The 24,944-nt window shown below is 44.5% G+C and overlaps 1 long non-coding RNA gene across 1 annotated transcript; it reads right to left on the reverse strand.

Annotated features, from left to right (window-relative positions):
• Window positions 1–2,814: 2,814 nt before the first annotated feature.
• On the reverse strand, window positions 2,815–9,283 carry LOC116982181. The gene is made up of 3 exons (XR_004414384.1): window positions 9,183–9,283; window positions 6,701–6,818; window positions 2,815–3,246 (listed from the first exon to the last, which is right to left on the reverse strand). It is a non-coding gene; the product is annotated as an uncharacterized LOC116982181 (long non-coding RNA).
• Between the last annotated feature and the right edge of the window lie 15,661 nt (window positions 9,284–24,944).

Raw genomic sequence — 24,944 nt, forward strand, 5'->3', positions numbered from 1 at the left:
TTATCAGAGAAATGTCACCCATTTTCAGTGTTTTTACATTTAATTCTTTCCTATTTAATTACTTTGAGTAATTATTTACATTTTCAAACTGTATTAATATTGCCCCTTGCTGTATTTCCCCCTTTATGATGATACTTTGTGTGGAGAAGTCTGGGGTATAAGGGATGGGTCCCTGGTTTCCCACCCCTGTGTGAATTGGGGACCAGGGACGGGTATCATTGCCGCATGTCTGATCCTCTCTAGACTGCATATTCCCACTGGGATAAACTGTCCCCACTGGGATATTCTGACTGTACGGGATCGCTGGGATCGGGGCTGTTGTGATGCAGTCTGGTTATCGCACTGAGTTCATCAACACGGCGATTGATAAATCAACCACTTTTATTGTTGCCACAAGTCAGGAGTGACCCAAGGAGACTGTCATCCCTGCCCTCACTGCACTGTTGCATTTATCACATGGAGTTCCTTATACAACACTTAAGAAGGCATCCTGAAGCTTCCAGACCAACGTCAGCTGGACAACCTTCTGCCTCCGGTGTGAACCCAGATTCACAATGTAAACGTGGACAGAGTCTGTTCACACTATCTGACGGAAGGAGTGGAATTGGGAAATCAGGTGATCTTCAAGCACGGACAAAGGAGAGACGGCATGAATATGCAGAATGTGGGAAGTGTTTCACACGGGCAGGGACCCTCCACCTACACCAGCGGACCCACACCGGAGAGAGGCCGTACAAATGTTCACACTGTGGGCAGTGTTTCACACGGGCAGGGACCCTCCACCTACACCAGCGGACCCACACCGGAGAGAGGCCGTACAAATGTTCACACTGTGGGAAGTGTTTCACACGGGCAGGGACCCTCCACCTACACCAGCGGACCCACACAGGAGAGAGGCCGTACAAAAGCAGTCTGGAAGAAGAGTTTCAGAGTCCAGCTCCTTCCATCGACACCAGAGGACCCACGGGGTCTAGGAAAGAGCATTCACGTCGCGGCCCTTGTTTCACCAATCTTTCCACCACCACGCACAAGAAGTACAAGACAGACACCGTTGTATGCAGATGCCGAGACGTGTGTTCAGCTCTGGTTGAACAACTTCTAATCTTGTGTGTGGACTCGATAAGACCCACACGGGATAGCGGCTGTAGGAAGAGTTTCACAGACTGCTTGAATGTGCAGAATGTGGGAAGAGCTTCGCACGGGCAGGGACCCTCCACCAACACCAGTGGATTCACACTGGAGAGAGGCCGTACAAATGTTCACACTGCAGGCAGAGCTTTATCAGAGAAATGTCACCCATTTTCAGTGTTTTTACATTTAATTCTTTCCTATTGAATTATTTTGAATAATTATTTACATTTTCAAACTGTATTAATATTGGCCCTTGTATTTCCCCCTTTATGATGATACTTTGTGTGGAGAAGTCTGGGGTATAAGGGATGGGTCCCTGGTTTCCCACCCGTGTGAATTGGGGACCAGGGACGGGTATCATTGCCGCATGTCCAACCCTCTCTAGACTGCATCTTCCCACTGGGATAAACTGTCCCCACTGGGATATTCTGACTGTACGGGATCGCTGGGATCGGGACTGTTGTGATGCAGTCTGGTTATCGCACTGAGTTCATCAACACGGCGATTGATAAATCAACCACTTTTATTGTTGCCACAAGTCAGGAGTGACCCAAGGAGACTGTCATCCCTGCCCTCACTGCACTGTTGCATTTATCACATGGAGTTCCTTATACAACACTTAAGAAGGCATCCTGAAGCTTCCAGACCAACGTCAGCTGGACAACCTTCTGCCTCCGGTGTGAACCCAGATTCACAATGTAAACGTGGGCAGAGTCCGTTCACACTATCTGACGGAAGGAGTGGAATTGGGAAATCAGGTGATGTTCAAGCACGGACAAAGGAGAGACGGCATGAATATGCAGAATGTGGGAAGTGTTTCACACGGGCAGGGACCCTCCACCTACACCAGCGGACCCACGCCGGAGAGAGGCCGTGTAAATGTTCACACTGTGGGAAGAGCTTCACATACTGAGGTGACCTCCAGAAACACCAGCGGACCCACACGGATTCTCAGAGTTCATTATAACTCACAAATCTGGGACACTTGGGAGTTTGGTGCTGGATGGCAGATTTTCCAGGCTAATGCATGTTTTATTATTAGTCCACCTACATTGTTTAGTTTAGTTTAGAGAGCCCATCGAGTCTGCACTGACCAGCGATCCCCACATAATAACATTATCCTACACACACTAGGGACAAACTACAATTATACCAGGCCAATTAACCTATAACCCTGTACATCTTTGGAGTGTGAGAGGAAACTGAAGATCTCGGTGTAAACCCACTCAGGTCACGGGGAGAACGTACAAACTCCACACAGACAGCACCCATAGTTAGGATCGAACCTGGGTCTCTGGTGCTATAAGGCCACAACTCTACCGCTGCACCACCGTACCGCCCCAAATGAAGCCGTTCCAATTGTTCCAACGAAGCCGACAAAATCTTGCGGAACAGCACCACGTTTCAGTGTGGTGCAGCCCTTGAAGTTATCATTAATATGGGCAATTTCAGATAACCAGCCTTTCCATTTTGTATCAGAACTGGCCACATTATGTGACTGCATCAGTTCTGATGAACGGTCATTGATCTGAGAAGACATTTTTCAGGTGTTTCAACATGAGGAAGAAAGGTCAAAGGGCTTTGGGCCAAACGTGGGCAAATAGGATCAGCTTAGAGGAGGCATCTTGGTCAGCATGGACAAGTTGGGCCGAAGGGCCTGTTTCTACAGTGAAACATAAACTGTTTCTCCACAAGATGCTGCCCGACCGGCTGAGTATTTTGAGCATTTTCTGTCATTATTTCTTTGTTCCGTCTTTATCTTTAATCGTTGTCCAGCCCCGAGTTGACTTGTTTGAGGTGTAGATCGTCCCCAACTTACGGACACAGTAAAGTACAGCCCGTACACATGAGCGAGTGTCTGGGAGACGGTGGGATGGATTTACCGGCTGCTGCGGGGCTGCAGGCATCTTCTGCCGTGTGGGAACTCTGTTCACGGACGCATGTTCCGCTTGGGAACGGTTCCCAGGAAGGGAACCCTGCCGTAACTGGGGGTAACGTCCTGCACCGTCTCCATAGCAACTTCTTGATGCATCTAATGAACATCCCAGGTCATCTGTGTGCTTCCAACACAACACCACGTCTCACAGTCACAACTGGTTCTCTGACTTCCACAGTCTGCAAGTTTTAAACAACACAGTTTCAGCACAATCTCACCCTACACCCAATTAACACATGTTGTATGTAGGAAGGAACTGCAGATGCAGAGGTTTAAACTGAAAACAGACACAAAAAGCTGGAGTAACTCAGTGAGACAGACAGCATCTCTGGAGAAAAGGAATGGGTGACGTTTTGGGTCGAGACTCATCGCCAGACTGAGATTCAGGGGAAAGGGAAACGAGAGATATAGACGGTGATGGAGAGAGATATAGAACAAATGAATGATATAAATACAAAGTAACGATGATAAAGGAAAGTGGCCATTGTTAGCTGAGGGCTCGGTGAAAACGAGTTATAGACAATGAGACTCAACAAGACAACTTTCAGATTAGTACAATGACTTGGGTGGGGGAGGGACGAAGGGAGAGGGGATGTAAGGATTCAAGTTAGAGCAATCAATATTCATACTGCTGGGGTGTAAGCTGCCCAAGCGAAATATGATATGCATCGAAGTCCCTCACCCTGAGCACAGGATCGCCCCAGGGTTGCGTCCTCAGCCCCCTATTGTACTCCCTGTACACACATGACTGTGGCTAAGTTCAGCTCCAACTCAATAATCAAGTTTGCTGATGACACTGTGGTGGTGGGCCTGATCTCAGACAACGATGAGAAGGCCTACCAGGAGGAGGTGGCTGATCTGGCACTCTGGTGTCAGGACAACAGCCTCCTCTTGAACATCAAGAAAACTAAGGAGCTGATCGTGGGCTTTAGGAGGGCACATCATCCGAGGACATACACACCATTGATGATAAATGGGAATACTGTAGATAGGGTGAGCTGTTTTAAATACCTGGGAGTCTACAACTCTGAGGATATGACATGGACATCACACGCTGCAGCACTGGTGATTAAGGCAAGGCAGCGCCTTTACCACCTCAGGCAATTGAGGAAATTCAGTGTCTCCGAGGATCCTCCAGTGCTTCTACTCAGCGGCTGTGGAAAGCATCTTGTCCGGAAATATTACAATCTGGTTTGGGAATTGCTCCGCCCAGGACAAGAAGGCTCTGCAGAGAGTAGTGCGTTCGGCCGAACGCACTATGGGAACTACACTCGCCCCCCTGCAGGAACTATACATCTGGAGGTGCAACTCCAGTGCCAATAAGATCATGGGAGACCACTTCCACCCCTGCAACGGACTGATCCAGCTGCTACGGTCGGGCAAACGCCTCCGTTGCCATGTTGTGAGAACGGAGAGGTTGAGAAGGAGTTTCTTCCCAGAGGCCATTAGGACTGTGGTCCTATCTCACCAGGGACTAACTTTTACTGTACCACTCTACTGCTTTTTTTTAAATTGCTGTTTTTTTCCCTTTTTCCTTCCGCCCACAATTTTTAATATGTAAAAGAATATGTGATTCTGTTCCATTCTGTTTGTAGTTTGTTTGGTTGTTTGTTTGTTTGTCTTTTTGCACAAAGTCCGCGAGCATTGCCACTTTTCATTTCACTGCACATCTCCTATGTGTATGTGATGAATATACTTGACTGGACTTGACTTGATATGCTGTTCCTCCAATTTGGTGATTGTCTCAATCTGACAATGGAAGAGGCCCAGGACAGAAAGGTCAGAGTGGGAATGGGGAGGGGAATTAAAGTGTTTGGCAACCGGGAGATGAGGTTGGCCCAGGCACAAACACATGGTGTACTTGCTTTATCTTTCTCATCGTATTATCAATCTTTACAACAATATTCCATTATTGGTGTGGTTTGCTAGCTGCACTGTGGCTGAGAGGAGGGCTCTGCAGAGAGTTATAAAAACTGCACAAAGAGCATCACACATGCTCAATTACCCTCCCTGGATGACATATACAGGGCCCGATGCTTGGGCAGGGCCACAAACATCAAGCAGGACACATCCCACCCTGCCAATCACCTTTTCACTCTGCTACCCTCTGGGAGGCGATTCAGGTCTCTGAAGGTTCGCACCGGTAGACTAAAAAATAGTTTCTACCCATGTGCGATAAAAGAACTTAATTCTAACAAACACTGGGGAAACACAATATAATTCAGGGGTGCAAGATAATGCGCAATATTCTTTTTAAATATTTTTAATACCTATTTATTATTTTTTGTTACTGATAAGTGTATATGTGAGTCAATGGCTGTTGTGTTTGTTCTTTTTAAACCGAAGGAGATACAATGGAATTTTGTTGCACAGTATTGTGCAATGACAATAAACGTATTCTATTCTATTCTATTCATTAGAGCAACAACAAACACAGCGCAGGAACAGGCCCTTCGGCCCACAATGTCTGTGCCGAACATGATGCCAAATTGAACATGATCCATATCCCTCCAATCCCAGCATATCCATGTACCTTTCCAAAAGCCTCTTAAACACCACTATTATATCTGCTTCCATCACCAGCCCTGGCAGTGTGTTCCAGGCACCCACCACTCTGTGGAATAAAAATCTTTCCCCGCACATCTCCTTTAAACTTGTCTCTTTTTTACCCGCCGGTCATTGAAATTTCCACCTTTGAGAAAGGGTTTCTCAGTGACATCAGTGATATTTTAAACATTGAAATATTTTACTGTTCACTTAAGCTGCCTCTTATTCATCCCGCTGACTAACGCATGAGAAACTGGTTCAAGTATTAAGGAGACACCTTCCAGCAGATTATCAGTGACACATTGCATTGCATATTGTAAAAAATAGATTTATTACAAAACTTTCTTTATACTGTTGGATTAATTTCAGGAAAATTACTTTTCCTAACGTGCTGCTTTCATCTAACTTCCTGTTCAGAGCAGATAAAATAGGGCGGTACTAGCTACAGAGACCCGGGTTCGATCCTGACTACGGGTGCTGTCTGTACGGAGTTTGTACGCTCTCCCCGTGACCTTGGCCAAAGGCTTGGATAGAGTGGATGTGGAGAGTATGTTTCCACTAGTGGGAGAATGCAGGACTAGAGGTTATAGCCTTAGTATGACAGGATGTTCCATGAAGAAAGAGATGAGATGAAATGTATTTAGCCAGTGGGTGGTGATTCTGTGGAATTCTTTGCCACAGACGGAGGCCAAGTCAGTGGACATTTTTAAACCAGAGACAGATTCATGAATAATACGGGTGTCAGGGGTTATGGGGAAAAGCAGGAGAATGAGGTTAGGAGGGAGAGATCAGCCATGATTGAATGGCGGAGTAAACTTGATGGGCCGAATTGACCTAATTCTTCTCCTATCACTTATGACCTGCTTGTGTTTCCCCCGAGATCTTCTGTTTCCTCCCACACTCAAACAACGTACAGGTTTGTAGGTAAATTGTCCCTAGTGTGTGTGGGATAGTGTTAGTGTGCGGGGATCGCTGGTCGGTGTGGACTCGGTGGGCTGAAGGGCCTGTTTCCGTGCTGTATCTCTGAACTAAACTAATATGGAGTCCCATCCCGAGTAGGCATAACCTTCCCATTGAAACACTTACTAGTTACTTGAATCCCAGTAGATTACGACACCACGTATCTGATCTCCTTTGATTTGTTGTTGGCCGGTCACAACATCAAAATCAACGTGTAAAGCAAAGAACCGCAGATGCTGTAAATCTGAAATAAAAATGGAAGAAAATTCAAAAATCATCCTTAACTTCCATCTAGGGTCCAGACTCTTTGAAGCTGTGACTCGCAGCTTGAAACTTTTCACAGAAAGAGGCCAAGCAGGCCTTGCAAAAGCAAATATCCACCATTTTGTGATATTCTCTAATTTGGCCAATAATAACAGAACAAGGAACTGCAGACCAGACTATACTAACAGAACAAAGCGGACATGGATGAGGTTAAACTCACCCAGAGGGTGGTTGCAATCTGGGACACGCTGCCCGAGGAGATGGTGGAGGCTTGAACTTTCCCTGCAGCTGCAGGAGATGCTCCACTGCAGGAGAAACTTCAATGCAGGAAACTGCTCCACTGCAGCATCTGCTCCCCTGCAACATCTGGTCCATTGTAATAGCAGCAACTCAATTGTAATGCCTTATTTTTAATGCCACTTGTATTGAAATGAGCACACCCAGCAGACGTGTGATTAGTTCCAGATTATTGGCAGCAGGATATGTAGTTTTGCTTCCAATTACTATATCAATAGACAATAGAAAATAGACAATAGGTGCAGGAGTAGGCCATTTGGCCCTTCGAACCTGCATCGCCATTCAATGTGATCATGGCTGATAATCCCCAATCAGTAGCCCGTTCCTGCCTTCTCCCCATATCCCCAGGCTATTTTTAAAAGCCCTATCTGGCTCTCTCTTGAAAGCATCCAGAGAACCTGCCTCCACTGCCCTCTGAGGCAGAGAATTCCACAGACTCACAACTCTCTGTGAGAAAAAAGTGTTTCCTCATCTCCGTTCTAAATGGCTTTCTCCTTATTCTTAAACTGTGGCCCCTGGTTCTGAACTTCCCCCAACATCGGGAACATGTTTCCTGCCTCTAGCCTGTCCAAGCCCTTAACAATCTTATATGTTTCAATGAGAATCCCTATCATCCTTCTAAACTCCAAAGTGTACAAGCCCAGCTGCTCCATTCTCTCAGCATATGACAGTCCCGCTATCCCGGGAATTAACCTTGTAAACCTACGCTGCACTCCCTCAATAGCAAGAATGTACTTCCTCAAATTAGGGGACCAAAACTGCACACAATCCTCCAGGTGTGGTCTCACTAGGGCCCTAAACAATTGCAGAAATACCTCTTTGCTCCTATATTCAATTACTCGTTATAAAAGCCAACATGCCATTCGCTTTCTTCACTGCCTGCTGTACCTGCACGCTTACTTTCATAGACTGATGAACAAGGACCCCAGATCCCGTTGTACTTCCCCTTTTCATAAATTGACACCATTTAGATAGTAATCTGCCTTCCTGTTTTTGCAACCAAAGTGGATAACCTCACATTTATCTGCATTAAACTTCATCTGCCGTGCATCTGCCCACTCCCCCAACCTGTCCAGGTCACCTTGCATTCTCATAGCATCCTCCTCACAGTTCAAACTGCCACCCAGCTTTGTGTCATCTGCAAATTTGCTCATGCTACTTTGAATCCCTTCATCCAAATCATTGATGTATATTGTAAATAGCTGCGGTCCCAGCACCGAGCCTTGCGGTACCCCACTAGTCACTACCTGCCTTTCTGAAAGGGACCTGTTAATCCCTACCCTTTGTTTCCTGTCTGCCAACCACTTCTCTATCCATGTCAGTACTCTACCCACAATACCATGTACCCTAATTTTGCCCATTAATTTTGTCCACTTTATTCCTTATACTTCGCGCATTCATTTACAGTACTTATATGATTTCCTCCTGGTGAGGTTCCTCACCAATATTCAAAAATTCCCATCAGTGATCTCAAATTGGACTAACTTTACAATCAATACCAAAGCTTGATGTCATTCAGAAGATGGTGACCATGGATAACACACACCCATAGACATTGGGGCCCAGTTATGCTTTTTAATGTTGCAACTAGTCACAGTCCTGAAATCAGAGATTGGACAAAGGCCAATGTTCCCATTGATGAAGAGGTGGATTGTCCTGGTTGTTCATCATTCAATCCATTTACCCAACCATGGCACAAAGTGTCACTGTCAGTACAGGCAGCAAGAATGAGCCATTACTTTAAACCTGTAGGAATGGAAAGAAGGATTCTGATCTATTTCACTTCCCACACAGATGTGTGAAACTGAAAGATTGGTCATTGTGATTTCTGACCTGGAAATAGACACATACTCATCCATCATATTCTTCATGCTGGTTGATTATTCTTTAACTGAAAAATAATTTTAAGGTTGTTTGCTGTCTTCGTCAAGTAGACATGATCAATTGAATAAGCATGAATACTCTGGTGGAAATAGTAATAACTATAACATTACAAAGTGATGTTTCCACAGATATTTTGCACTGGTAAGTTCATGAAGATAAATACCTGAAGTTGTGGCCATAACAGATGATGAGCATGTTTTATTTTTCACAGGATTAGATGTACCAAAGCCAGAATTCATGGCAAATTGGAGCAGAAGGCGTCAACCCAAGTTTATGAATCTAGCGAGTCAGATGACGATTGGATACCTCTGACAAGAAATCCACAACGTAATTTAAATCTGTTTTGAAATATTATATAGTGTTTCAAATAAAATTGGTTCCCATCAATTTGGCCGTTAGCCTATGAAATCTGTTGCAAGGGCGATTGTATTCTTAACTTTTGAGTGGTGGATACTTGTTAAATTGAATATATTTTTCCAAATGTGTTATTCATTAAGTGCAAATTTGCTTTTACTAGTTTTTTACTTTATGATATGTTGCTTATTTTAAACTCATTACATTAGATATATCCAAACTATTGAGATTCAGTCTGATTCTCCAAACAGAGTGATGTGCATTTTTTCCCCAAGGATTCAGACTCCTTAGGCCTCCTGTTAAGGTTTCTCTGCTATAGTTTAAAAATATGGGCATTGGTTTTGTTCTTAACGAGGTGCAGGAATGTTATATAATTTTTTTACAGAATATGTAATAAATACAGGTTAATACGTAATTTTGGTCACAAAAGGTACTGGAGGACAGAGGATCTAAGGGGGTAGACGACTGAAATAAATTTTCATTAGGAGAGAAATAGTATTGGGTCGACTAATGGGACTGAAGGATGATAAATCCCCTGGACCTGATGGTCCTGTATCCCAGGGTCCTCAAGGGAGGTGGCTCTAGAAATAGTGGACGCATTGGTGATTATTTCCAATGTTCAATAGATTCAGGATCAGTTCCTGTGGATTGGAGGATAGTTAATGTTATCCCACTTTTCAAGAAAGGAGCGAGAGAGAAAACGGGGAATTACAGGCCAGTTGGCCTGACTTTGGTGGTGGGAAAGATGCTGGAGTCAATTATTAAAGAGGTAATAATGGGGCATTTGGATAGCAGTAAAAGGGTTAGTCCAAGTCAATATGGATTTATGAAAGGGAAATGATGCTCGACTAATCTTCTGGAATTTTTTGAGGATGTGACAAGTAAAATGGATGAAGGGGTGCCAGTGGATGTAGTGTATCTAAACTTTCAGAAAGCCTTTGATAAGGTACCACACGGGAGACTGGTGACTAAAATTAGAGCACATGGTATTGGGGGTAGGGTCGAAAATTGGTTGACAATCCGGAAGCAAAGAGTAGGAATAAACGGGTCCTTTTCATAATGGCAGGCAGTGACTAGTGGGGTACCGCAAGGCTCAGTGCTGGGACCCCAGTAATTTACAATATATATTAATGATTTGGACGAGGGAATTGAATGCAACATCTCCAAGTTTGCGGATGACACGAACCTGGGGGGCAGTGTTAGCTGTGAGGAAGATGCTAGGAGGCTGCAAGGTGACTTGGATAGGTTGGGTGAGAGGGCAAATGCATGGCAGATGCAGTATAATGTGGATAAATGTGAGGTTATCCACTTTGGAGGCAAAAACAGGAAAGTAGATTATTATCTGAATGGTGGCCGATTAGAAAAAGGGGAGATGCAACGAGTCCTGGGTGTCATGGTATACCAGTCATTGAAAGTAGGAGTGCAGGTGCAACAGGCATTGAAGAAAGCGAATGGTATGTTAGCATTCATAGCAAAAGGATTTGAGTATAGGAGCAGAGAGGTTCTATTGCAGTTGTACAGGGCCTTGGTGAGACCACACCTGGAGTATTGCATACAGTTTTGGTCTCCTAATCTGAGGAAAGACATTCTTGCCATAGAGGGAGTGCAGAGTAGGTTCACCAGACTGATTCCTGGGATGGCAGGACTTTCATATGAAGAAAGACTGGATAGACTCGGCTTGTACTCGCTAGAATTTAGAAGATTGAGGGGGAACTTTATAGAAACTTACAAAATTCTTAAGGGGTTGGACAGGCTAGATGCAGGAAAATTGTTCCCGATGTTGGGGATGTGCAGAACAAGGGGTCACAGTTAAGGATAAGGGGGAAGTCTTTTAGGACTGCGATGAGAGAAACAAATTTCACAGATTGGCGAATCTGTGGAATTCCCTACCACAGAAAGTAGTTGATGCCAGTTCATTGGCTATATTTAAGAGGGAGTTAGATGTGGCCCTTGTGGCTAAAGGGATCAGGGGGTATGGAGAGAAGGCAGGTACAGGATACTGAGTTGGATGATCAGCCATGATCATACTGAATGGCGGTGCAGGCTCGAAGGGCCGAATGGCCTACTCCTGCACCTATTTTCTATGTTTCTATAGATAAATGTGAGGTTATCCACTTTGGCGGCAAAAACAAGGGGGCAGATTATTATCTCAATGGGGGTTAGGTTAGGTAAGGGGGAGGTGCAGCGAGACCTGGGCGTCCTTGTACACCGGTCACTGAAAGTTGGCGTGCAGGTACAGCAGGCAGTGAAGAAAGCTAATGGAATGTTGGCCTTCATAACAAGAAGATTTCAGTGTAGGGGGGTTGCACGTAAGGTCACCGGGTCATAGGGCTCGACGCACGGAGCCGCTAAATCTAACTGGAAGACATCCGTCACTTCCGGTATATGTTATTAATGCTAGAAACGCGTACTTTCGTACCTGTTAAAAACCGCCAAAATGGTGAATTTTTGCGCTGAAAAAAATTGTGGGAGTCGGGGTATGTGTGAGAGATACGTACCCAACTTTAGAATTCCAAACGTGAAGCGAAATGAAGGTATAGAGAAGCGAGTACTGAAGGGACAACAGCAGCTAAAGTGCTTGGTAAACATTATCGGAATTATTTAATGTTTGGAATTATCGCGTTTGCTCACTGCATTTCATCAAGTAAGGCATTATTTGTGTTTTTTCTTGATTCCTTTGGTATCTAAAAATTCTCAGAAGTGATAAATCTGTCCGTAAATTTTTCATCAGATGCGTTTTCATTTTGTATGTAAAAACCCACGGGAACCATGGGCGATTTAAAAAAAAATTACAGCCAGATTTATCACTTCTGAAACTTTTTAGATGCGAAAGGAATCTAGAAAAACACAAATAATGCCTTACTGTTGATGAAATGCAGTGAGCAAACGACCAATATTCGCCAAGCACTCTATCTGTTGTTGTCCCTTCAGCTCTCGTTTCTATCTACCGTCATTTCTCCTCACTTTTGGAATTCTTAAGTAGGCTAAATGTCTCACACGCTTATCCCGATTTCCATAATTATTTACAGCGCAACAATTGACAATTTCAGCAGGTTTTAACGGGTCCGCTATGCTGGAAACAATGGTAAGTGCCTACCTGCAGTTCATCGCATGTAATCCATTTGGAGTAGCGTGGCAACAGTACGGGTCATGGGTCATGACCCGACTGCCGTGAAACCTCCCTATAGGAGTAAAGAGGTTCTTCTGCAGTTGTATAGGGCTCTGGTGAGACCACACCTGGAGTATTATGTAGTTTGTCTCCTAATTTGAGGAAGGACATCCTTGTGATTGAGGCAGTGCAGCGTAGGTTCATGGGATTGATCCCTGGAATGGCGGGACTGTCATATGAGGAAAGATTGAAAAGACTAGGCTTGTATTCACTGAAGTTTAGAAGGATGAGGGGGTATCTTATAGAAACATATAAAATTATAAAATGACTGGACAAACTTGATGCAGGAAGAATATTGCCAATATTGGGCGAGTCTAGGACCAGGGGCCACAGTCTTAGAATAAAGGGGAGGTCATTTAAGACTGAGGTGAGAAAAAACTTTTTCACCCAGAGAGTTGTGAATTTGTGGAATTCCCTGCCACAGAGGGCAGTGGAGGCCAAATCACTAGATGGATTTAAGAGTTAGATAGAGCTCTAGGGGCTAGTGGGGTCAAGGGATATGGGGAGAAGGCAGGCACGGGTTATTGATAGGGGACAATCAGCCATGATCACAATGAATGGCGGTACTGGCTCGAAGGGCCGAATGGCCTCCTCCTGCACCTATTTTCTATGTAAAATGAAACTAAAAAGGACCTCGGCCCACGGTCTACTTAGTTTCAGTGTAAATTGTCCCTAGTGTGTGTAGGATAATGTTAGTGTGTGGGGATCGCTGGTCGGCGTGGACTCGGTGGGCTGAAGGGCCTGTTTCCGTGCTGTATCTCTGAACTAAACTAAAATGGAGTCCCATCCCGAGTAGGCAGAACCTTCCCATTTAAACACTTACTAGTTACTTGAATCCCAGTAGATTACGACACCACGTATCTGATTTCCTTTGATTCGTTGTTGGCCGGTCACAACATCAAAATCAACGTGTAAAGCAAAGAACCGCAGATGCTGAAAATCTGAAATAAAAATGGAAAAAACATTCAGCAGGTTCGACAGCATTTGTGGAGAAAGAAACCGTTCAGTTTCAGATCAGAGACCCTTCACCAGAGTAGGAAACAGCAACAAAAACAAGTTGTTTTTCACTTGTAGAGAGGGGTTGTGGTGGATTGGTGGAACAAAGGGGAGAATATCTCTGATGGGGCAAGAACTGATGAGGAAACGTAGTATTTGGAGTCAACAATTAGAATAAGATGATGGAACAAGGAACTGCAGACCAGACTATACTTACAGTAGGTATGTTGCAAAGCCTACCTGAAGCGTCGCTGAAAATCTGTCGCTGCGGGTGTGCGCGATTTTGGCGCCGTTTAGAGGGGGCGGGTTTAAAACGCGATTTTCTCTAGGCTGTTCCAGTCGAAGATGTTCAGCCTTGTAAAATATTCACGAAAAATCGCTGAAAGACCCCGTCGCAAAAGCTATTATTAGTTTTAAAGGCCTTGAATAATAGTTATAGTAGTTTAAAAATCAATCTCTAAACCCGCGACCACCAGCAACCGCAGGGTCTCATAAAGCAGACAACTGAAGGAAGGCTGTATATTTTTACATTAAAAAGGGCTTCTAAAGATCCCTTTATACAAAGTTTAATATTGCGAGTAGCTCATTTTGGGCCCATTATATCCCGCAGTATTTTTCTCGGCATTTGGGGGCACAAATCTACCGCAATGTGAACGTTCTAAACCAGCGCGTTCCACAGAGACCCACTCGAAAGCTGATTTAAATGGGCTTTTATTTACAGCAATTGAACACTAAATTCCTTCCATTTGGCCTATAAATTAATGTAAATGAGATTTAAAAATCATGTTTTATTGTGAATTATTTGTGAATATTATTTGGACATTTAGGCTATTTAAAAATGTTAATCATTTATTAAGAAATGGATAGATGTTTAGATCTAGTAATTGAAGTCTGAAATTAGCTACAATTAGGTAACTAACTAATTATATGCTTTAATTTCAGGTCATCCAAGTAAGATTATTTTATATTTGTTTCAGAATGCTTCAATCTATGATAACTAAAAATTTCATTCAGTTCTCTTAATTTTTAAGAAAGTTATGGGCTTTTGACTGTTCACGATCACAGCTTTTTTGTTACGTCTATAGAAAATCAATAGGGAACAAGATGCTCATTTCCGAGTATGAAAATGGCCATAACTTTTTAAATACTTGAGATATGAAAGTGAATTAGGTGTCAAATTAAACTTATTTTTAAGCTTTATCTGATGGGATAAATTGCAGACTTGATTTTTAAAATCTCAAAATTTTGTAACATTGCTACTTACAGAACAATAAAACGGACGTGGATGATATTAAACTCACCCAGAGGGTGGTTGCAATCTGGGACACGCTGCCTGAGGAGATGGTGGAGGCTTGAACTTTCCCTGCAGCTGCAAGAGATGCTCCGCTACAGAAGTTGCTCCACTGCAGAAGGTAGCAATGTTACAAAATTTTGAGATTTTAAAAATCAAGTCTGTAATTTATCCCATCAGATAAAGCATATAAATAAGTTTAATTTGACACCTAATTCACTTTCATATCTCAAGTATTTAAAAATCTATGGAATCCCTCTTAAAGTCAATATGAGTGAACTGGTTCAGGAACTCAGAAAGAGATGTGAATTAATTATGAATGCCAAAAGAATGACCAAAGGAGCAAAGAAAGAGGAAACTGAGTCAGTCCTGCTTGAATTCAAGACAGAATCCCTTCCAAAAGTGGTCCATTTTGGATTCATGCGATATAGTGTAAGAGAGTACATACCCAAACCAATGAGGTGCTTCAAATGTCAGAAATTTGGGCATATAGCTAAAATGTGCAAGGGGGAGAGGAAATGCGCAAGGTGTAGTGGGGACCATGAATATGGTCAGTGTGGAGAGGGGGTCAGACCATAAGAGTGAAGGAAAAGGTCTCCTATGCAGAGGCAGCAAAAAAGGCTGACCCTACAAAACAGATGAATGAAAGAAGGATCAGGAGGGAGCAAGATATGGGCATAATGGAAACAATAAAAGAAAAAGAAAAGAGTATATGGAAAGAAAAGAAAAACCTGGTTATATTTATAGCAGGAGTAATAAATGTGACAGCAGAAGTAAAATCCAAAACAGAAAGGATCCAAATCATTGTAAAGGCTGCAGTCCACCACTTGGGCATGGCAGGATTGAAGTGGGAGGAAATACATGATGGTCTCAGTATCCAGACGAGCCAAGAGTCAACATGTGTGGGTTAATAATATTAATGTTAATCCTACAATGGAATGCAAGAAGCTTGTTAGCCAATGGGCAAGACTTTAAGCAATTCATAGACAGTAGGAAGGAAAAAACAGATGTCGTATGTTTCGAGGAAACCTGGTTGAAACCAAGTTTAGATTTTGTTCTATATGATTATGTTGCAGTGAGATGTGATAGGGGAAATGGGGGAGGAGGGGGTTGTGCCACTTTCATTAAAAAAGGGATACCATACAAGGTATTAGGAATTGGGCAGGAACAGGAATATGTGGTAATAGAAGTGTGGTCTGAGAGGAGGAAAATAGTGGTAATAAATTACTATAATCCATGTAAGCGATTAGAGGTCAATAAGTTACAGGAAGTAGAAGGCCAGAGCAAATCTAATGTTATTTGGTGTGGGGACTTTAACGCACATAATACATTATGGGGCAGTGGAAAGTCAGATAATAATGGACAAGTAATTGAGGAATTATTAAATGATGGTAATCTAGTATGTCTAAATGATGGAAAGAAGACCAGGGTAGATGTTAGGACAGGGAAGGAGTCTGTGTTGGACCTTACACTTGTTTCTAATAGGATTGCTGCTAAATGTAACTGGGAAGTATATGAAAAGGGTACCATAGGAAGTGATCATCATCCTGTGCTATGCAAAATAAATATTACTTTAACTATGAGTAAAGAAAACAGAAGTGGACGATGGGTGTTTGGAAAGGCTAATTGGGAGAAATTTAAGGAGGAAAGTGATAGATATGTAAAACCGATACAAGAAGAGACAGATATAGAAAACTTTGAGAATAAATTGTCAGAAGGTATCAAAAGAGCAGCATTAGTTTCCATACCTAAAAGTAAAGGAAGATCAAAAAGGAAAGCTGTGCCATGGTGGGACAATAAATGTAAAGAGGCAGTGGTGAATAGAAACAGAGCATTCAGATTATTAAAAAGAACTCATAACTACCAACACATGATTAATTACAAACAGGCTCAGGCAATTGTAAGGAGGACTATAAGACAAACAAAAAGAGCATATTGGAGGAAGTATTGTGATTCCATTGGAAACACAACACAGGTAGGGGAGATATGGGGGATGATTTAAAAAAATGGAAGGTGATAAAAGGGAGTGGAGTTATCCTATCCTAACAAATGGAGATCAAACTAGTCTCAAATAAAGACAAAGCAGAACTAATGGTTAACACTTTTAGTAGGGTTCACAGCTCCCACAACTTATCAGATGAAGGAAGAAGAGGTAGGGAAAGAACAAGAGAGGAAAATGTTGAGGCCTTACAAAGGAAAGGTATCACAGAGGACAAGTACAATATTCCATTTAATTTGGGGGAGCTAAAGAGAGCTCTGGCCAAGTGTAAGAACTCAGCCCCAGGGAAGGATGATATTTGCTACATAATGATAAAGCATCTAAGTGAGGAGGGACTCCAAAAGATACTTGCACTATATAACAAGGTGTGGGAAGAAGGGCGAATACCGGAGAGGTGGAAGGAAGCAATCATTGTGCCTATTAGGAAACCAGGGAAAGATGCAAGTAATCCAGTAAATTATAGACCTATAGCTTTAACAGCACACATGTGTAAACTGATGGAAAGAATGGTAAATGAAAGATTAATGCATCTAATGGAAGAAAACGGTATAGTGGCTAATTATCAGAGTGGCTTTAGAAAAGGGAGAGGTACTAATGATCCAGTTCTGTGCTTGGAAGATGATATAAGGAAAGCACAAGTTAAAAAAGAATCTGTAGTTACTGTATTTTTTGATGTAGAGAAGGCTTATGATATGTTGTGGAGAGAAGGTCTTCTAATAAAGCTGCATTTAATGGGAGTAGGAGGAAATATTTTTAACTGGATAATGGATTTTCTTAACGGTAGAAATAGGGTCAGACATCTCTAGTAAATGTGTAGTCGAGAATGGAACTCCCCAAGGAAGTGCGATAAGCCCGATCCTATTCTCAATCATGATCAATGATATATTTGCAAACATTCAACCAGAGATGGGGCGATCGCTCTTTGCAGATGATGGCAGCCTATGGAGAAAGGGGAAGAATATAGATTTTATCGTGGGAAAAATGCAGCAAGGGATAGCCCAGGTGGAAGAGTGGGGAGTGAAATGGGGTTTTAAATTCTCTATAGAGAAGACAAAGACAATGGTTTTCACAAGGAAGGAAATTAAAGAGGATGTCCAGTTAAAACTATACGGCAACAATTTGGAAAGAGTAAAACATTTCCGTTTCCTGGGAGTCCATTTTGACTCCAGATTAACATGGAGGGTCCACATTACAAAAATAATTGGAAAATGCAAAAAAGCCATCAATGTAATGAGATGCTTAGCAGGTTTAGAGTGGGGAGCAGATATATTATCTCTTAAACATATCTATGTATCACTGATCAGATCCAGACTAGAGTATGGCAATATAGCTTATGGATCAGCATCTAAGTCAGTGTTGTCCGAGTTGGACAAAGTCCAAGCGGAAGCTCTAAGAATCTGTATAGGAGGTGTGCGGACGTCACCTGTATGTGCACTACAGGTGGAAACTGGGGAGATGCCGTTGAGACTGCGCCGCAGACAACTAATGGCTAATTACTGGCTAAGCCTTAAGGGTCATGGAGAGAACCACCCAACAAAACAGATAGTACAGGAGTGCTGGGAGAGAGGGGTGGCTCAGTCTGGAAGCTTCGGCTGGGTTGGAGGAGGTGTGGCAAGGGACATGGAAGTAGAGGACATAGAGTTCTGCCCTGCAGTATTGTGGCCATCTGTCCCAATATGGTTACTAAACATCCCAAAAGTTGATCTGGAGATATGGGAGGCAAAAAGGAGGGAAAAAAATTCGGACCTAAAAACAGAATACCATAACCATATATATAATAGATACAGGGAACACCTCTTAATCTTCACAGATGGATCAAAGGACCCAGTAGCTGAAACAACAGGGGCAGCTGTGGTAGTGCAACGGATGAATGTTGAGATTTGCAAAAGAACAAATAACTATTTGGCAGTGTATACAGTGGAACTGTACGCTATTTTGATGGCAGTTCGGTGGATAGAACAGGTGCAACCATGCAAAGTATTAATATGTAGCGACTCATTGTCTGCAATCCAGAGTATTGGGTCTGGTGCATCCCATAGGCGGCCTGACCTAGTGTATGAAATTCTAATACTATTAAGCCAAGTAACAAGGAAGGGCAGTGACGTGACTTTGTTGTGGGTCCCAGCACACATTGGTGTGCTAGGAAATGAAAAAGTGGATAAATTAGCAAAAGAGGCCGTTAAAAAAGAGAACATAGAGGTAAACTTACAATTATCCAAATCTGAAGGAAAACACATTGTGTGGAAGAAAAATAAATCAGGAATGGCAACAATACTGGGAACAGGAGACAAAGGAGAGACACCTCTATTCGCTACAAAATAGAGTGGGCATTACAGCAAGAAGAGGGGGGAACAGGAGAGAACAGGTAGTATTAGCAAGATTGAGGATAGGACACACTCACCTGAACAGCACATTAAAAATGTTGGGAAAACACCCTACTGGGCTGTGTGAGGAATGCCATCAGCCGGAAACAGTTCAGCATGCTCTAGTTGCATGTAGAAGATATGAAACAGAAAGAAGAGTTTTGATCAGTGAAATGAAGAAAATTGGAATGACAGATATATCAGAAAAGAACATTCTAGAGTATGGAGGGGAAGGAAAAGGAGTAAAGGTGTTGTTTAATTTCTTGAGGGCCTCTGGCCTTATAAAAAGGATATAATGTAAAGACATGAGGACTGTGGAGTGAAGCCAGAAGGTGGCAGCAATGCAACATTGTGGATGCCGGCTGCCGTAAAACTCCAAAGAAGAAGAAGAAGAAGAAGTATAAGAAGAAGAAGAAAAATGTTCCCAATGTTGGGCGAGTCCAGAACCAGGGGCCACAGTCTTAGAATAAAGGGGAGGCCATTTAAAACTGAGGTGAGAAAAAACGTTTTCACCCAGAGAGTTGTGAATGTATGGAATTCCCTGCCACAGAGGGCAGTGGAGGCCAAGTCACTGGATGGATTTAAGAGAGAGTTAAATAGAGCTCTAGGGGCTAGTGGAGTCAAGGTATATGGGGATAAGGCAGGCACTGGTTATTGATAGGGGCCGATCAGCCATGATCACAATGAATGGCGGTGCTGGCTCGAAGGGCCGAATGGCCTCCTCCTGCACCTATTTTCTATGTTTGTTGGGTTTGAGGGGGACTCTTACAGCGGCGAGACCAAACACAGACTGGGTGATCATTTCGCTGAACACATTCGCTCAGCCCACATGAACCAACCTGATTGTGGACACTTTAATTCTCCTTCCCATTCCTACACAGAAGATTCTGTCCTAGGTCTCCTCCATTGTCAGAGTGAGGTTAAATGTAAATTAGAGGAACAGCATCTCATGTTTCGCTTGAGCAGCTTACAGCCCAGTGGTATGATATTTGATTTCTCTCATTTCAGGTAGGTCTGGTATTCCCTCTCTATCCCTTGCCCACCCAAATATCACTAGCTTCTCATTTTCATCCTACAAACAGCTTAACATGGCCCGTTTCCTTTTTTGTAGTTCCTTTTTTTGCATTTCCTTCTTTCATTGATCTTTATCTCTCCACCTCACTGTCTATATCTCTCGTTTCCCTTATCCCTACACATTCTGAAGAAGGGTCTCGACCTGAAACTTCACACATTCCTTCTCTCCAGAGAATGCTGCCTGTCCTGCTGAGTTGCTCCAGCTTTTTGTGTCCATTACCTCTACACCCTGCCCCCCCTTTTCCCACACCCCCATTCTCACCCTTCCCCTTCCCCTTCCCTCCCCCTCCCTTTCTCTTCCCTCCCCTTCAATGGATCCGCCATCTTTATTGCTGGCTCACCCCCCCCCCCCTACAATGGAACCGCCATCTTTAGTGCTGGCTCACCCCCCCCACCCCCCTACATGGAGCCACGATCTTTAGCGCTGTCTCACCCCCCCCCCCCCCACAATGGAGCCGCCATTTTTATTGCTAGTTCATCCCCTCTTCCTCCTGCAATGGAACCACCATCTTTAGTGGCTGGCTCCACCCCCTCATGGTTGAATGGCGGTGTAAACTTCATGGGCCGAATGGCCAAATGTTGCTCCTTTCTTTTATGAACGTGAATAAAAAGTGCTGTGGATAAAATACAGGGAACCTGTCATTGCGGAATGTTGACCAACAAATAATTAAGTGGGGCACCATCCGCTAATTATAGGTGGGGACCATTAAAGGAGAGAGAGGGAGAGGGAGAGTGTGAGCGGGAGAGTGTGGAGCGAAAAGGAGTGGGGGAAGGAGGGGGAGGAGAGGGGGAAGGAGGGTGGGAAGGAGAGGGAAACGGAATGTGGGCGAGGAGGAGATTCAAGATTCAAGAGAGTTTATTGTCATGTGTCCCAGATAGGACAATGAAATTCTTGCTTTGCTTCAGCACAACAGAATATAGACGGCATAAATACAGAACAGATCAGTGTGTCCATATACCATTGTATAAATATATACACACATGAATAAATAAAACAGATAAGGTGCAAATAAACAGATAATGGGCTATTATTGTTCAGAGTTTTATTTGAGTTGAGTTCAATAGCCTGATGGCTGTGGGGAAGTAGCTGTTTCTGAACCTGGACGTTGCAGTCTTCAGGCTCCTGTACCTTCTACCTGAAGGAAGCGGGGAGATGAGTGTGTGGCCAGGATGGGGTGACATGAGGGGGTAGCACGTAGGCAGAGCAGGAGGGGGGGGGGGTGTGATACCTAGGGGGGCTGAGGTGATGAGGAGGTGGGAGTTGGGGGGAGGAACCAGGAAGGGGAAAGCAGAAGGAGGAGGAGGTGATGGAAGCAGGAGGGTGGAAGGAGGGGGGAGTGCGGAGGAATAGGAGGGGGGTGGATGCAGGAGGGAGGTGGCAGGATGGGAGCAGGAGTGGGATGGGGAGCAGGCGGGGGGAATACGAGGCAGGGTGCAGGAGTGGGGGCAGAAGGGGGGAGGCGGGGTGGAGGAGGCTGATGGTTGATCAGGATAAGGAAGAAGAAGGGGAGAATACGGGAGGGTAAACGGACAGAGAAAGGTCTGGGAGTGGAGGGGGAGAACGGAGTGAATAAAGAGTGGATGCAGGTGGGAAGGTCAACAATTTCTGCTCAAATCACCAACAATCCAACAGGAAATCTGGAATTGGCAAATGTTTATTGATTTCAGCAAATATTAGCAACGTGGACATCAAGAAACTTTACAAGTATTAAACTATAATAAACCATTTACGTTTCATTTACAGACGGTAAATCAGTCGCAGACATTGTGTGAATGATCAGTTTCAACAATGAGTGAAAGAATGGTTGAATAAGTTTATTGGCCAAGTATTCACATACATGAAATTTGCCTTGGTGCTCCGCATGCAAGTGACAACATGAACAGTAAGGAGCAGTACAACATGGCAGCCACCGTCGGCAGCATCAAGCAGCGTGCAGCTGTTGTCATCATCAATCTACATCGCAGCCCGACCGGCCCGGGAACCGTCGGGGTTTAAAGGGAAGGGCGGCCATTTAAAGGGGAGGGCTGCTAATTTAAATGGGAGGGTGGCCGTTTAAACGGGAGGGGCAGGGAATCAGCCAACAATATTCCGGTTCCCAGGGCAGTGACGTTCACACCCCGAGATGTTCACAGGTCCACACTCAGTCCGCGTCTGGTTCCCTGCAGACTCTTCAGCTGGTTCCGTCCATCTACACTGAACTTATTCGCCCCCAGCCTGAAACAGTCGAGGAATAAAGAGGAAATAAACAGATGAAACAACAGTGTCAATAACGGACTGGGGTTAATATTTCAACAACACTTACAGCACAAAATCACAGGAGAAGCCCGCTCGCGGATCCCCTGATATTTTATCACATTAAACATTAACACAAACACTCACCTGATCCGCTCCAGTCTCGAGAGGTTCAGTATGAGGCGGCGGAGAGCGGGGACAGATCGGTCTGTGAGGGAGTTGAATTTCAACTCCAGCTGCGTCAGTGAGCTGTTTGTACTGAGAGCGGAGACGAGATCCTCGGCTCCAGAATCTGTGAGGCCGACCTTGTCCAGCCTGGAGATGAGAGAGAGTGAGGGTGAGGGACACAGAGAGACAGGAGACGGTGCAAATCCCCAGTGTTTATCAGTGACACAATTACTGATCATATTAATGTTCAGTGTCACACACCCAGTGAGTGTAAACACAATCCCTCACAGTCTGGGACTTACCCCAGTATCTGTATTTTACAGTCCGGGTTCCTCAGAGCCGCAGACACCAGTTTCACTCCGGAATCTCCCAGGTCATTCAGACTCAGATTCAACTCCGTCAGTGAGGGGTTTGTACTGAGAGCGGAGACGAGATCCTCGGCTCCAGAATCTGTGAGTCCAACACTGTCCAGCCTGGAGAGGAGAGAGAGTGAGGGTGAGGGTGAGGGTGAGGGACAGAGAGAGAGAGAGAGAGAGAGAGAGAGAGAGAGAGAGAGAGAGAGAGAGAGAGAGAGGAGACGGTGCAAATCCCCAGTGTTTATCAGTGACACAATTACTGATCATATTAATGTTCAGTGTCACACACCCAGTGACTGTAAACACAATCTCTCACAGTCTGGGACTTACCTCAGAGACTGTATTTTACAGTCCGGGTTACCTAGAGCCGCAGACACCAGTTTCACTCCGGATTCCCCCAGGTTGTTGTTTCCCAGTCTAAACACAAACAGACAGAGTAAGAAACAAATGGATACAAACCCCAGGGCTAAGACAAATTCTCCCAAATGGATATTAATAGAAGCGCCTCGGCAAATTATTGAATAGATCCCTGTTGTTGTGGTGCTTGGTGACTTTCACCATTTATTCTCATTCCCCGACAACTGGGGAATGTTCCCTGTGCAGAGAATGGCGGCAACACGCGTGACCCGGGGGGTGGGGCGAGTTAACCACCGGTGACCCAGGGGGAGTGGGGAATGGAGACGCCCACCAGCGACCCAGGGGAAGGGGAAGATAGGACGGGTGCCGCGCACAGTGACGGCCATCCCCAAGGAAGAAAGTGTTAGTGTCAAACGGACATTTACCTCAAGTGCTGACACTTGTGCAGAGCCGGTCCCAGCCGCTGGAGACCTTCACACTGAATACGGCACTTCCACAGATCGAGGCGTTTGATTGTATCACAGAACCTGATGGCATGAGACAGGACCGCACAGTCAATCGGGGTCAGTCTCAGGCCACTGAATGAAAGTGTTTCCACAGATCCTAGTGTCTGCTGTGCCAGTGCAGGATTCTGAGACTCACACAGGTAATGCATCGTGTTCAGGAGCCTCCGTTTACCAACTTCACTCCGTGTGTTTCCAGCCTGGCGTTTAACCTCCTCCTTCACCCAGTCAATCACTCGGCAGGTTGTTTCATTCGGAAATGGACCCAGAAACTCCTCCAGGACCCGAGCTGACCGTGGGGAGGAGAGACCGGCGACAAAACGGAGAAATACTTCAAATCGCCCGTCTGTCGTGCTGTGGGCTTCAGACAGGAGTTTCACGATATTCCCAGGATCTACGGTCAGGAATTTTGCAAGTGCGGCTACAAACTCTTGGATGGTGAGGTGTGGGAAGGTGTACACCACGCTCCGGGTTGAATCTTCTCTCTCCAAAAGTTCCATCAGGAACCCGGACAGGAACTGGGAAGGCTGCAGATTGTATTTGATCAAATCTCCATCTGTGAACACAATGTTCTTCTCAGCCACTCCAGTGAAGGCCATCTGACCAACCCTCAGTAACACCTCATGGAGGCTCTCAATCTCACGGCCGTGGTTTTTCAGGATGTTGTAAATAAAGTAGCAATATAGTTGTGTGATGGTCTTGGGAACTCGCTGCGGGTCCCAGTGTGTTTGTGTGAAGAAGGGGCCCAGTGTCATGACAAGGATCCAGCAGTAGGAGGGGTTGTAGCTCATGGTGTACAGGATCTCGTTCTCCTTCACGTGTTTGAAAACAGCTGCTGCCACCGTCTGATCCTCAAAATATCTGGTGAAATATTCCTTCCGTTCCTCACCAACAAATCCCAGGATTTCAGCCCGAACACTGATTTCTGCCTTTTCCAGTAAATGTAACGCAGTGGGGCGGGTGGTCACTAGCACTGAACACCCTGGGTGCAGCTTGTGCTGGATTAAACTGTACACAATGTCAGACACTTCACACCAACACTCTGGATCTGGACACTGGTGC

Source organism: Amblyraja radiata, chromosome 16 (genome assembly GCF_010909765.2).
Source record: "Amblyraja radiata isolate CabotCenter1 chromosome 16, sAmbRad1.1.pri, whole genome shotgun sequence".
NCBI classification, from domain to species: Eukaryota; Metazoa; Chordata; class Chondrichthyes; order Rajiformes; family Rajidae; genus Amblyraja; species Amblyraja radiata.